The sequence below is a fragment of the Cervus elaphus genome, chromosome 12, assembly GCF_910594005.1.
Source record: "Cervus elaphus chromosome 12, mCerEla1.1, whole genome shotgun sequence".
NCBI lineage: Eukaryota > Metazoa > Chordata > Mammalia > Artiodactyla > Cervidae > Cervus > Cervus elaphus.
Window position 1 is genome coordinate 51,114,031 of NC_057826.1, and position 13,824 is coordinate 51,127,854.

A 13,824-nucleotide genomic window follows, 5' to 3' on the forward strand; every position below is an offset into this window, starting at 1 on the left:
CAACAGTTCACTATCCATCCTTCTGTGATGTTCTCTTACTCCAGCTCCATCCAGCCTGCTATCTATTCCCTAGCAAAGGTGGACTTGAAGGACTTCCCTGGTGGTCCAACAGTTACTTAAGAACCCATCTTTCAATGCAGCAGTTGTGGGTTCAATCCCTGGTCAGGGAACTAAGATCCTACACGTCGGGGGGCATCTAAGCACACACACCACAACTAGAGATGACCACATGCTACAACTATTGAAGCCTGCATGGTACCAGGAAGAATCGGCACAGCCCCCTCAAAAAGAAGAAAAAACAAAGTGGACTTGAGCCAAATTGTTCCTTGCTTCTCCTCACACGTACCGTAACTGCTGTAATCCACAGCATCTTGACTCGTGTCTCCTATCTCACTGTCTTCCCCTCATCTTCTCCCAGTCACAGACTCTGCCCACTTCTCAAGTCACTAGCACTTTGGCACATGCTTCAATAGAGCGGTTGCAGCCCCCTCCCCGCAACCCTGTCTCCCACCTTTCGGTGTCAGAAACACTTTCTGAGGCCACTCAACTTACTTGCCGTGAAACAGTATCCTGAGTTCCTGCCATGCATCACATATTCAAATGGCAACTACACAGTACAATTCAACAAAACGGTCATCTGCTGGACAGAGTCCCAGTTCCCCAACAGATTTAAGAGGGCTCTTCACACTTTAGATGCTAAATAAACTTTCAGAAACAATGAATTGATATTTTGCATAGTTAACATTGATATGTTACTCTTTACAAGCATTCTGCAGAAAAAGAATATCACAATAACCAAAAAACAAGATCCATGAAGCTTGCTATTTCTCCATGCAAGTGTCCTTCTGCATCCATATAAATACCTCCTACTTCATGCAAGCTTAACAGCAAAGACATTTTCACCTTAGAAATAAACATGGCCCTCAGTTCTTCACTACCACCAATCCGTTTATTTCTTCCCCATATCCTGGTCTCTTCACTACATCCAATCTACTGGCAATGCAAAGTCATTTTGCAGATGACTAATTAATCTCCAGAAGAAACAGTCGGCTTTGCCACTCATAATATTTGTTAAAACATTAGCTTAATATAGTGCATTTGATTAATGAAAAGATGTCAGGTTGCTGCTACCCTTGAAAGTGGAAAGAGAAAGTCTTGGCAGGGCTACTGTAGGTTACAAACACTGGTGACACCCAGGAAATCAATCAACAAGCCCCTAACACACACACACACACACTCTCTCTCTCTCAGCCTGCTCCTCATTAAAAGCTGAGACAGACACACACAAAACTATGTAACACCGACTGCACTTCTGCAGGACCTTCCAACTCTCTTCCTTTCTCGGCCTAGGAAGACAAGACCAGGTCACCCAGCTAATGAGGGAGGCAGGGGCCCAGGTCCAGGTCCTCAGACTCAAGGGCCCTTTCAACTTCACCACAGTGGGTCTTCATTCCAAGAGAAAGATAAGAGAAGAGAAAGATAAGAGCAGCATGCATGACGCTAGCTAAATATCTGAGAGGTGACATACCCACTAGTTTGAGAAGGGCAATCACTCACTCTGGAAGGCTCAAGATAGAACAACAGGGGAAAGTCAGAGGAGATGAGGTGCGGGTGAGTATTCCGGGGGTGTGAAGACACGAGGCCAGGTTTAAAACCAGCCACGTCTAATGCGGTGGCATGTGGGGGCCTGAGAGGTAAGTTTCTGGATGGTGCATATTTAACTGTGGCTGTGGAAAGGGATTTGACCCCAATACTCACAGTATCCATTCACAGTATTTGCTCTGGAGGGTGAATTTTCTTACTGAAACAATAGCTCTGCCATGGTGTACCTATTGTTAGGAAGGTAACTGTCCATACCATAGGGTACAATTCCACCCCTACTGACCACTCATTACAGTGAAAAATTCATAAGCCCATTATAAGCAGAACCACCACTTCTTTTCTGGCAGATCTCTCTATGGAACATGAAAATTGTATCACTCTTTCCAACACTACAGCCTCACCCAGATCTCCAACTGGTTTCAACTTGCAGGAAAGAAAAAAAAAAAAATCAGCAAATTCCATCTGTTGATGAGTACCTCCACATAACAGAGAAGGGCTGGGTGACTAGACAAGACTGTTAAAATTACCTTTATCAGGTGAAGTTTTTTAAGAAAATAACCAGAGGGGTACAAGGAGACTGACTGAAAGAGCCACACCCATTTCAAACTGGCTTGAAATAACTCATCACTGGGAAGGGAACTCAGACACCCCACCCTAATGAAGGGAACAGAATGGTTTCCTCTGGCCTTGAAAATATTAATAAATGAGGCTGTTAATTGCCTGACTACCAAAGATTTTAGAGTGCAAAGCTAGATGTTCAAGAAAGCTGTGCAGCTGCTGGAAAACAGGCAACTTACGTCGAACATAAAGACTATTTTAAGGATAATTTAAGGGTTTATCTTAAAAAAAAAAAAAAGATTATACTGTACTTCAATGCTTCACTTCCACAACAGAGTTGCAACAAGTCATACAAGTAAAACAGCCTTAAACTCTCCCCTAACCCCCACCCAGTAAAAAGTAAAACAAAGCTTGCAAAAAGGTGGAAAACAAACAAACAAAGAAAACCAGAAGTGAGCATTTTAAATAATAAAAACAAGTTCTACTGATATGAATTATGAAGAACCAGATCCAGAAAGCCCAAATAGCAATTTGTACAAACAAACAAAAACACACTGCAACAGGCTCATCTGCACAACACAACGTGAGTATAACCCAGCAGTTTCGCGGGCACACCCACTTTGAAAATGTGGAGTGTTGATGTGTTACCGCAAAACACATCCCTAGCAACCATGATGAATCAATCAGGAACTGGATGATACAAACGATTTTTAAAATTAAAAAAAAAAAAAGGGTGAGGGTGAGGGGGTGGAGGGCTGGGATTCCCCACCAAGCCTTTGTTTGCAGTCCTATGTCTACAGGACCAGACTGAAATTTTAAATCAAAAGCAAGGGAAAAAAAAAACAATGCATGAGTGGGGGGGAAGAGGTGGAGCTCCCACTATACTCCACTCTCCACCCCTTCCCCAAACCATTTTTATTTAACAGAACCTTTCTGAAAGCACCCAGTTTTCTCCTTGGTTTTTATGGTCTTGATTAATGTCTGAGTCACAGGCGCAAGTCATTCCTGAGAAATCCTGGAATTCTGCCCAGTGGCCTTGCTCAAACAGAGCAGGATGGACACAGCAGCACTTGCTCTGGCCTGTCCCTTTTGCTGCCTGATCTGAATCAATATTTGTTTGCTAACTTCAGACACAATGCAGCCTCGAGCTCAGAGCCTCTCAGTCAAGCTCCTGATGCAGGGTTAGAGTAGGTGGAAAGAGACATGCAGAAGAATGATGTCACTTGGCTCCAAGCACTCTCAGGGTTGAGAAATCGAGGTCTTTGAATCTACAACTCAATTTCAGTGTTTTACGGCCCACATATTACATTTCCAGTGGGGCCCTGCTGCTTACAGTAAAAAGTCTACACAGCATTCAAGATTTTCCACAATCTGGACTCTACCTACTTTGCCTTAAATAAAACACATACACACACACACGTACACACACTCAGCACCAAAGTCAGATTGGATTGGTAATTCTCCAAACACACTCAGTGCTATTCCGTGACCTCCATGTCTGGGTTTTTCAAGTCCCCAGTACTGGGAATGCTCAGTGTGGATCAGCTGACATCCTCATGCAACTTCAGGGTACAAAAATTACTGTTAACTTTCTCCTGCAGCTCTCCCTGCTCTGGGTTCCTGTCTCTCTTGGCGTATCTGTGAAGTATCAGAGCTGAGAGTATAAAGTCAGTTCCACTCAATTCACCCCTAGGGGTTCCGTCTTATTCACTGCCATTTCCCCATAGGTCTGAGCACAGTGCTCAGCACACTGGAGGTATTCACTAACATTTTGGCATGGTTTACACACACTGGGTCTTCCCACATTCTGTCCTTTTCCCCTTCTTTTCCAATACACTCTCCTTTCTCAATTTTCTTTCTCTTCCTCAGACTGAACATCTCAAATGCAGTTCTAGTTCCACACACACAGAGCTGGCGGCATCAATCCCCAGCCTCCATTCACATCTTTGTAGCGCCGGGTAGATCCGTTCAGGGGACAGACTCTCTCTCATGATCTGCAGCTCTTCCCAACTCCCACAGCCCCTCACTTATACCACCGTTATACCATCAGGGCCCCCTGGGACCTAGCTCTGTCCACAGGACAATGTGGAAAAGTAACCTACATCTGCCATGGCAAGCAAAGTGGGAAAGGAGGCAGGAGGGAGTAAGGATTTGCAAGTGGCCTTGGGACTCTGATTTCCTCTGAGCTGGGAGTGTGGAGACGGGTGTGGCAGGAGACACAGGGCAGGGAGTCCATGTGACAGACACTCCCTTGACTCAGAACTTTCCGAACCAAGCCTGGGAGGATAACTCAGACCACTTGTATGCTACTGACTTCTCTCTTGACAAGACTGAACTAAGACGGTTTAAAAAGCTTCAGGCTGTACCTTACGAGAGAGCTTTGGAGGTCATCCCAGTGGACCCACTGAGAAGGACAAGCCTGGGCACCTCCTGACCCCTTCTGCTGACCTGCTCCCCAGCTAAGTAGATGCGGGCCGCATCTGGCAACTGGGGGAGGAAGAAGAGACCTGACGGTGAACGAGTTGGTGGGTGAACGAGTTTTATTCAGAGACTGCTGTCCTCTGATATAGCCTACAATGAGAATAGGGTGTGGCACCAGGGGAGGAAAAAAAGGAGGTGGATTCCCGTATGCAAAAAAAAAAAAAAAAAAGCATTCCATTTCTGTTCTCACAGTCAAATCCAAAAGGCAGGTTAAGTCATGATAACCTGCAACAACACATTGTCGAGCAGGTTAAACCTGAAGCTCAGGTCTCTGGAACAGCTGGATGAAAGGGGAAATGAGCCCCAGTCAAGTTCGGAAGCTAATATTAATTCGGGAAAACGTAAAGTTCACAATCAATTACTGCCTATACAATTCACTCATTTTTGTTTTTCTCCTCACTAGATTTAAAACCTAAGGAGCAGAGTGGTGCTTTGTTTTCTTTTGGTCTGTTTTGTTCACTGCTGTATCCCTAAGTGCTGATACTAGTGAGTGGAACATGAAGTGAAAATGAAGTGTTAGCTGCTCAGTCATGTCCGACTCTTTGCGACCCCGTGGACTGTAGCCCACCAAGCTCCTCTGTCCATGGGATTCTTAGGCAAGACTACTGGAGTGGGTTGCCATTTCCTTCTCCAGGGGATCTTCCCGATCCAGGGATTGAACCCAGATCTCCTGCATTGCAGGCAGAGTCTTTATAATCTGAGCCACCAGGGAAGCCATAGCGAAACACAGTAGATGGAACATCTGAGTGGAACATAGTAGATGTTTAATAAATATTGTTGAATGAAGAGATGTTTAAGGCAGCCCAGGAGAGCCTGGGACGTTCATCTGGCATACCCAGTCTGTAAGATGCCTCAGCAGGCCCACAGCCCCACACAAAGGAAGGACAAAGGCCAGATTCTAGGCCCATCGGTGCAGGAAGAGCCTACAAACCCCAAAATCAATAACAATTGGAGGAGGATATCTACCTTGCCAGGAAAAATACTTAAATTAGAAATCAGTCAGGAAACTAATGGCCATGACTGCAGACATCAATTGATACAGTATTTTTAATAGCTCAAAGACAGAGGATGTTGAATATTGACACCCCAGTCCCAAACCAAGTTCATGATCAAAGCCAGTGAGTCAGCAGTACTTCCTGAGCATTTACAACAGGCAAGCCATTTGGTACTACAGGAAATCACAAAATCCAGGCAGTCCCCCTATCATAAAACTCCAACTAAAAAAATTTAGCTTGATGGGTCACACCCTTCCATGGCAGATGCAATTTATTTCTGGGGAAAGCACGGACTTAACCTTTGAGATAGCAGATGGAGTTAGAAGGGAGGAGAGTTGCACAGACAGTGGTCTTAAACGCCCCTGACCAATAAGAACACTGAAACCTAGCCTCATATGAGATCTTCCTTCACACTGCCTGGATATTACGTGGCTCTCTGATTCCATAGCCTCAAATGTTGTAAATTACGGATATTTAGGTTCAAAAAGGTGCCTTGCTATTTTTTAAATAACACAACTCCCCTGAGTTGCTAAGGATTTTAGGACCATCAACATTCCTAATACTGAATATTAACAAATACTGATTCAATCTGCTACTCTCCAGCTGGGTATAAGTACAATGAAGGAGGAGGGATGGGGGAATGCACCAGAACTGGATAAGCATGGTTGGGCTTTTGCAATATGTCAGGGAAGAGGATCTCCAAGGAGGCAGGAGGAACACAGAGAAAAGTAGAGATGGTGATAAGGACATAATTACAATTACAATAATGTGATCAAGGCCAGCATTAAAACTAAGAAGACTTCCAGTAAAATATTTCAGTGATTTTTTTCTTCTTACCTACACATCTTCCCTCACCCTCCTCCCATCTTCCCTCCTACTTCCCACCACTCCCAACCCCCAAGCTGGGCCTGTACTATCAGTACTTTCTATAGAAGTGCCTTCTACATCCCAAATGACCAAGTTCGGGACAGGCACAGTATGGTACGTTTTGGATAGAACCTATCAAAACAGTCAGTATGAGCTCAAGGGTCCAGAACCCTGGACTCCATGACCTTATGGTTTTGGATAAAGACCCAGTAAGCCCCTATGAGGGTACTGCTCTTTTATACACAAATTGAGAATACCTTCCTATAGCTTTAAAATGGCAAATCTTAATACAAAAAGAATGATACTGCTTTGGTATGACACAATGCTTTCAGGGTGCTTTACAAATTTATTTTTGAATGGACATGTTTTTTGGAACCTTTGATAATAACCCTCAGGGGCAATTCTTAAACCACTTTCATCGATAAGGAAATAGATGCCCACTTTCCACCGTCTTAACCGTGCCTTGATGGAAAACAGCCCTCCACACCAGGCGCCAGGACCGATCTCACAGAGCTACAAGGAGAGGCCTAGGGGGCCACGCCCTGTTCTGTAGCCTCTGTCTTTGACTCATTGTCGCATCTGCGCCAGTAAGTCAGTGACAACTCTGCCCACAGAACCACGGGGGACACTTCCTTCCTCAAGCAAAAGTGGTCAAGCAAGTTGGAAACTCTCCAGATACACGTAAATCAGAAGTGCTCTCCTACAGGATAATCTAGACAAAGGAGAAGGAGCTGAGGTTCTTCCGTTCTGTTCTGTTCTGTAGGGGCAGGAGGTCGCCGCTAAAAACCCCTACCCCTTATCGTCCGTCCAGCTGCTTCCCTCCTGCTGGTTGGCACAAGTTCCACAAATGCACATTTGTTTCAAGTCAAGTTAACTTGCAACAGATGGGGATCACTTTCTAGATGGCCGTGAGGCTCGTGTTCAGTGTGGAGGCTGCCGCATCGTCTGCTCTCCTCCCGACCCGGGGATCCTAGGGTGGCCACACCCAGCCCCCCTCATCGCCTGGCGCGTCTGGAATGTGGGGCCTCCCTCTGCTCCTCTCCCCGGCGCCACCTCGTCTGGCTTCCTACGAGCACTCAGGAGGGATGCCCGACCCCTCCTTCTGCCTGGCACCCCCCACGCCGAAACACACCCGGCGCCCCTCACTCCTGCCCAGACCTCCTCGCCACTAGGCACCCTCCCCGCCGAGCCCCTAGGGCAGACCACCCCTCCGGCCCTCTCCCCGGTCCCCGTCGCCAGAGCTTCCTTTGCAAGGCTGACTTCTTCCCTGCCTCTCCGCAACCCCCGCTAGCTCGGCGGCCTCGGGCTGTAGCGGAAGGGCGGGCGGGGCGTCGCTTACCTGGGCCGGGCGCAGTGCGCTTCGAGCGTCCCCAGAATCAGAACGGAGCCGGCTGGCCTGGGTGGGGCTTTTATAGTCACCACATCCTCGCGGAGCACTGGAGGCCCGCCCCGCCCCGCCTTCCCTCGCCCCTTCCCCTGCTCGCACCCGGACTTGGGGGTGACTCACCCGTCCCGCCCCGCGCGCCCGCCAGGGCCGCCTCGCCCTGGAACATTCCCTGGGCCGCGCCAGGGGGAGTGGCCCCGCGCCCACGGCCCTGCCCTCCGGTGAAGCGCGCTGAGACTTCCCCGAGGCCTATTAGCGGCCTCTTTTTTCCTCCCTTTCTCTGCTTCTCCAGTGCCACGTCGAGTTCTCAGCCCTGCCTCAGGTTCATATCAGTACAGTTGAAAGACTTTAGTCGACTACGAGGTTGGTTAAGTCATTTTTTTTTTTTTAAGGCGTCGATGCAGTGTAAGGAAGATTAGTTCCAAGAAACATAAATCGTGATTCCCCTGAGCTGGGCCGTTGGCATCCAGCCCCCGGTTACCATCTGCAAACATATTAGCTTAACCTCTGACCGGCCATTCCCGGGAGGAGCGCTGGGAGGGAGTTCCGCAGTGTCCTGGCGGGCAAAGGATTCCTTCGCCTTGGGGCGCGCTGGTACACAGGGAGCCACTGTGGCTGTTGGGTAGCGGGTGGGAGGCCGAAGCCAGGAGCAAGATCCCCCACCTCCAGCCCGGGGAGGCGCCCTTTCCCCAAACCTCCCGAGACGCCGGGCCTCCCGCGTGTCGGGCAGCTGTGCGCGTCCTCGTGGCAGGCAGTCCCAGGCTGGGTGGGACCAGTGGCTTTGAACCTCGAGTTCCAACAAAGAAGTTCCTCCCTTCCTTCTTTCCTAACTGGCTTCCCGCCCGCCCCCCGCCCCCCAACCTCAGCTCCCTGGCTTGGTTTTGCTATTTCTCCCGTTTTTTTTTTTTTTTTTTTTTCATTCTCTGCTTCTATGAACCACCGTGGCAACAAGCACGCAAACATGATTTTGTGTGTGATTGTGAAAATACTGTACTCACACCTCAAAGTAGCCGAAAAGTTTTGCTAAGAATCCCCAAAATCTCCCTCTGCACCTCTGAATTCTTTCCTTTCACACACCTTTGGTAGCTCTTTCTCCTGATGCTTCTGTGTTTTAATCTCCTGTCTCCCTTAAGCTCTGTTTTTACTTTCCAGTTGAGCGTCATTTCATTCCTGGGAATTAAGAAATGGTGAGGCCAAGACATCATTGCCAAGCTCAGTCAAGTCCAGACCACAAATGGGGTCTCTAAACACTCAGCCCAGAGCTCACTGTTACCCGTTTCTTCCACTCATAATGAAACATGATAGACACCATCAGAAGGACAAATAGAAAATAAAGCATTTCTGTTGACACAATCTCTGATTTACATTTGTGTTCAGTTGCTAAGGCCTATCTGACTCTTTACTACCCCACGAACTGTAGTCCTCCAGGTTCCTCTGTCCATGGGATTCTTAAGCAAGAATACTGAAGTGGATTGCCATTTCCTTCTCCAGGGGTTCTTCCCCACCCAAAGATCAAACCTGCCTCTCCTTAATTGGCAGGCGATTCTTTACCACTGAGCCATCAGGGAAGCCCATTAACATTTATAGCTCCTCAATTCAGGCTGAAAGCTTTACAACCAGAAATTGTGTTTTTCTGCCTACTCCCTGAATATTTTGGAACAGAAAGAGACCATAGACTGACAATAATGGTGGGCTGGATTCTGTCTCCCTTCTGTTCTCCCGGCTGGTTGTACAGCCTCTGATTCCCAGTTGTGCTGTGATAGGCACTCTACAGAAGATAAGATTTAATTCAAATCATGTGGAATACCTAGGAGCCAAGTATCCAAAAGAATGTTTTTGCTTATCTAGGGCCTCTAGCAAATCCAAACATACAGATCTGTTCAATAGCCAGAGTCTGCTTCATACTGCAGAACTTCACACTGGTGTTTTCATAAAGAGAAAGCTGTTGCAGGTCATGGATTGCTCTTTCTGAGGAATGTGGGGCCAGTTCTGCCAGTTGAATTGAGCTCTTGAAACTCTGTGCAAAGATCCTTTTTTTTTTTTCATTTCCCCTCATGGTTGGAAGAATGTTTACAACAACAAATCTCAGATTATGTCTCTGCTGCTGTGCATTCTGTCCTCCAAAGCCTTGACTTTATTTTGTTCACACTTCATCTGCTGCACCTCAGCACTACTAATTGTGCCTAGCTAGCAGTGATAGGCACTCACTAAAAGTAAACAATAGAATTATTCTCCCAATAATAGAATGTTAGAGCAGAGGGGGGCCTTAACAGGCTACTTATCCAGTCCTTGATTTTTATAGATGTAGAAACTGGAGCCCAAAGAAAGTCTCCTGCCCAGGCCGGAGATGAAAAAATGCACACAAGTTACTTATTGCAGTTTAACAAATTACCACCAAAACTTAGTGGTTCAAACATAAATAAAACCGTTTGCTCATGATTTTGCAATGTGGACAGGACTCACGGGACAGCTAGTCTCTTCTCTGTAATGTTGGGTGGGGCTGCTCAACTGGGGTTGCAGGATGGAAAGGCATTTCACTCATTTGTCTGGTGCCTTTGCTGGGGTTGCTGGAATGCCTGGGAGCAGACTGAATCTCTCTGTCCCTTGGACTGTCATCTGCCAGGTCCTCCTCTACACCAGGATAGTCATGGCAGCCAGCTCTCAAGAAGCAAAAGCTGGAGCTGCCAGGCCTCTTAGCTTGTGGGCTACCCCAAAACAGGCTGGATTGGTTTTGTGGGCTGTAGTTTGCTGATCTTCACTTTAATCTGTCATCTGATCAGTCTTTGGTTTTGCCTCTTGATTCCACTCTCTCAGATGTCTTTCCTTTTCCTTCAGAATGGTCCATGTTTGTTCCTGAGTAGTTCTCTCAATCTGCTTCATGCTAGTAGAGACTCGAAGGCCCAGAAACTTCTTTTCATTTTTGAACTGTTTCTGTATCCAACCTGGCGTCCTTTCATTAATATGATTATATTTAAAATTCTGTGGGCTTTCTATACATCTTATTGAGGTTCATTCCGTGCTCCAAAATTTATATCCAGTGGAATTTTTCTCAAAACCTTTGAGGAATTTCTGTAAATTTTAATGAAGCTTAACATCCAAATGCTCCAAAATTCACATTGATTATTCATATTATCCTTTCTAAAAAAGATCTCTCTTACTTTGAGTTTGTCAAGTTAGAACAATGTACTTAAGATTCTTAGAAGCCCTGAGATGGCCTTCAAAGTAACACATTAAATCTTTCTGGAATCTTAAAGAAAAGGGACTTTTCTGGTGGCACAGTGGATGGGAATCTGCCTGCCAATGCAGGGAATCTGGGTTCCATCCCTGGTCTGGGAAGGTCCCTCATGCCTGGAACAGCTAAGCCTGTGCACCATAACTCCTAAGCTTGCACTTTAGAGCCTCTGAGCCGCAACTACTGAGCCTGCAAACCACAACTACTGAAGCCTGTGCTCTGCAGCAAGAGAAGACACTGCAATGAAAAGCTCATGCATTGCCACAAAAAGAAGCCCCCACTTGTCACAACTAGGGAAAGACTGTGCAAAGCAACAAAGACCCAGTGCAGTAAAAAATAGATAAATAAATAAAAATTTTTGAAAAAAAAAAAAAAGATTTTGCGACCACACATGATTTGATCTTTATCCCGGGGCCAGTTCTTATTTTCCAAATCTTTCATTGGCTAGAATTTTGCTTAAAAACCAAACATATGTTTACTTAGTGCTTTTTGTTTTTTACTTTATCATACACAGCTAAAAGAAGACCACTGGCATTTTTAGCACTCTGCCTGGAAATCTCCTTGGCTAGATTCACAAGTTCATTAGGCACATTTTCTATCACTTGTGTTACCACAGGCAACAGTAACATTAAACATTCTGCCAACACATAATCTGGGCTGCCTTTTTTTCCAAACTTCCATGGCAATATCCTTACCACTTTTCCAAACTCTAGTAACAGTCTCCTCTCCAGTTACTGTCTGGAAGTAAAGTCCATGTCACATATTTTAGGTTTTTCTTACAGCAACACTTCATGTCCACATTCTAATTTCTGTTTCAGTCTCCTGTTACTAGGAAATAAGCCCACTTCCAAATATTAGGAACTTCGAACAGCAACGAATGTATTTGTTCTGATTCTATAAAGGGCAGAGTTCATGGAATCAGCTCATCTCTGGTCTATTTAGCATTGTTTAGGGAGACTCAAATGAGGCTGGAAGACCCATAAGGGCCTCCCTCCATCCAGCAGAGTAGTTACTGACCTTCAAAGGAGTGAAAGTGGAAGCTACCAGGCCCAGAAGTGAAACAGTGGCACTTCCCTGCATCCCATGGATCAAGGGAAGTGGTATAACCCAGATTCAAGGGAAGGGGAAATAATTTCCACCTTTTCATAAAGGGAGTGATATATGTTTACATGAGTGGAAGGAGTTGTTGGCAACCACTTTTGCATACAATCCACCACAATCCTTAAACTAGTAAGTGGCAGAACTAAGGGTATCCTACGTCTGCCTTTCAAGCCACTGCTTTTTCCACCATGCCATCTCTCACACACCACCACTGCTTCAGTAAGAAGCAGGCTATCTCTAAGTCCTCTGCATTATATGGTTTAGAGTTTCACTAACCATAAAGCTGTTCTTACCTTGAAACTTGTTATATGCAATCAGTATATAATAATGTATTATATTTGAAGACATGGTCAGAAGAGGAAAAATACCTATTTGGAAAACCTGATATCCAGAATATCAGAATATTCAGATATCAGATATATCAGATATCAGAATATCAGAGTTCTATAAAGGAAAATAGGGAAAATGAAGGGGGGAACATCACCAAGAAATAACTGAGGACAATTTTCTAGGACTGGAGGCTATGAGGCTTTAGATTGGAAAAACCACAAGTAATGGGAAAACAAACCCAAGACACATTATTGTGAAATTTCAGAACACTGAGTGGGGCCAGGGGAAAGATCCTAAAAGATTTCAGAGGAATTAAAAAACAACTCATTTATGAAGGGTAACAAAGAAGACTGACATGATATTCAAAACTTAGATCTTAGTTTCCAAATATTATTCCCAGTAAATAAACCAGTTCTTAAAGCAATGGCTGAATCCAGAGGTGGAACAGAGAAAATCCGTGGTGAGCTTTGTCCATAATGACTGATGGTAAAAAATAAAAAAGACACAAGAGACGATTTAAAGGAGTTCTCACTGGTTAAAATTGGGGGTAATTTGAGCATCATATTGAATAGTGATAGGAACTGATGATACACATTGAATAGTCTAGTAGTAAAATAGAAAATACAGGAGTGGACAGGAGAAGTTCTTAATTAGAGAAGAATGCTAACTTATAAATGTATCAGGAAAGATAAATACCAAAAAAAAATCATTATTTTGCAACTAGAATTCTATACCCAGCCAAACTATAAATCAAGAATGGACTTCCCTGGTGGCACAGTGGATAAGAATCCACCTGTCAATGTAGGCAACATAAGTTAGATCCCTGGTGGAGGAAGATTCCAAATGCAGTGGAACAACTAAGCCCATGTACCACAACTACTGAAGCCCATGCACCTGGAGTCCATGCTTCACAAGAGAAGCTACTGCAATGAGAAGTCTGAGCACCACAACAAAGAGTAGCCCCAGCTCACCACAACTAAGAAAGCGTGCACACAGCACCAAAGACCTAGCATAACCAAAAATACATAAATTAAAAAAGAATGCATGTATCATTAACATTTTCCAAAAATATTGTTTATGCCTATGTGTCCTGTGTTAATTTCCTAAGACTGCCATGAACAAATTGCAACAATCTGGTGGCTTAAAAGAACAGAAAAGTATTCTCTTGCAGTTCTGGAAGCCAGAAGTGTGAAACTGAGGTATCTGCAGGGCCACACTCCCTCCGGAGGCGCTAAGGCAGAACTCTTCTTGTCTCTTCCAGCTTCTGGTGGCTC

At 45.3% G+C, this 13,824-nt stretch overlaps 1 protein-coding gene across 1 annotated transcript in view; it reads right to left on the reverse strand.

The window, feature by feature from the left end:
• ANXA2 (annexin A2) overlaps nucleotides 1–7,994 on the reverse strand; it is a 42,934-nt gene extending 34,940 nt beyond the window's left edge. Inside the window, exon 1 of the mRNA XM_043918960.1 lies at nucleotides 7,843–7,994. The gene's annotated coding sequence lies outside the window, so the exon portion shown is untranslated. The remainder of the gene's footprint in view (nucleotides 1–7,842) is intronic.
• Nucleotides 7,995–13,824: the final 5,830 nt, after the last annotated feature.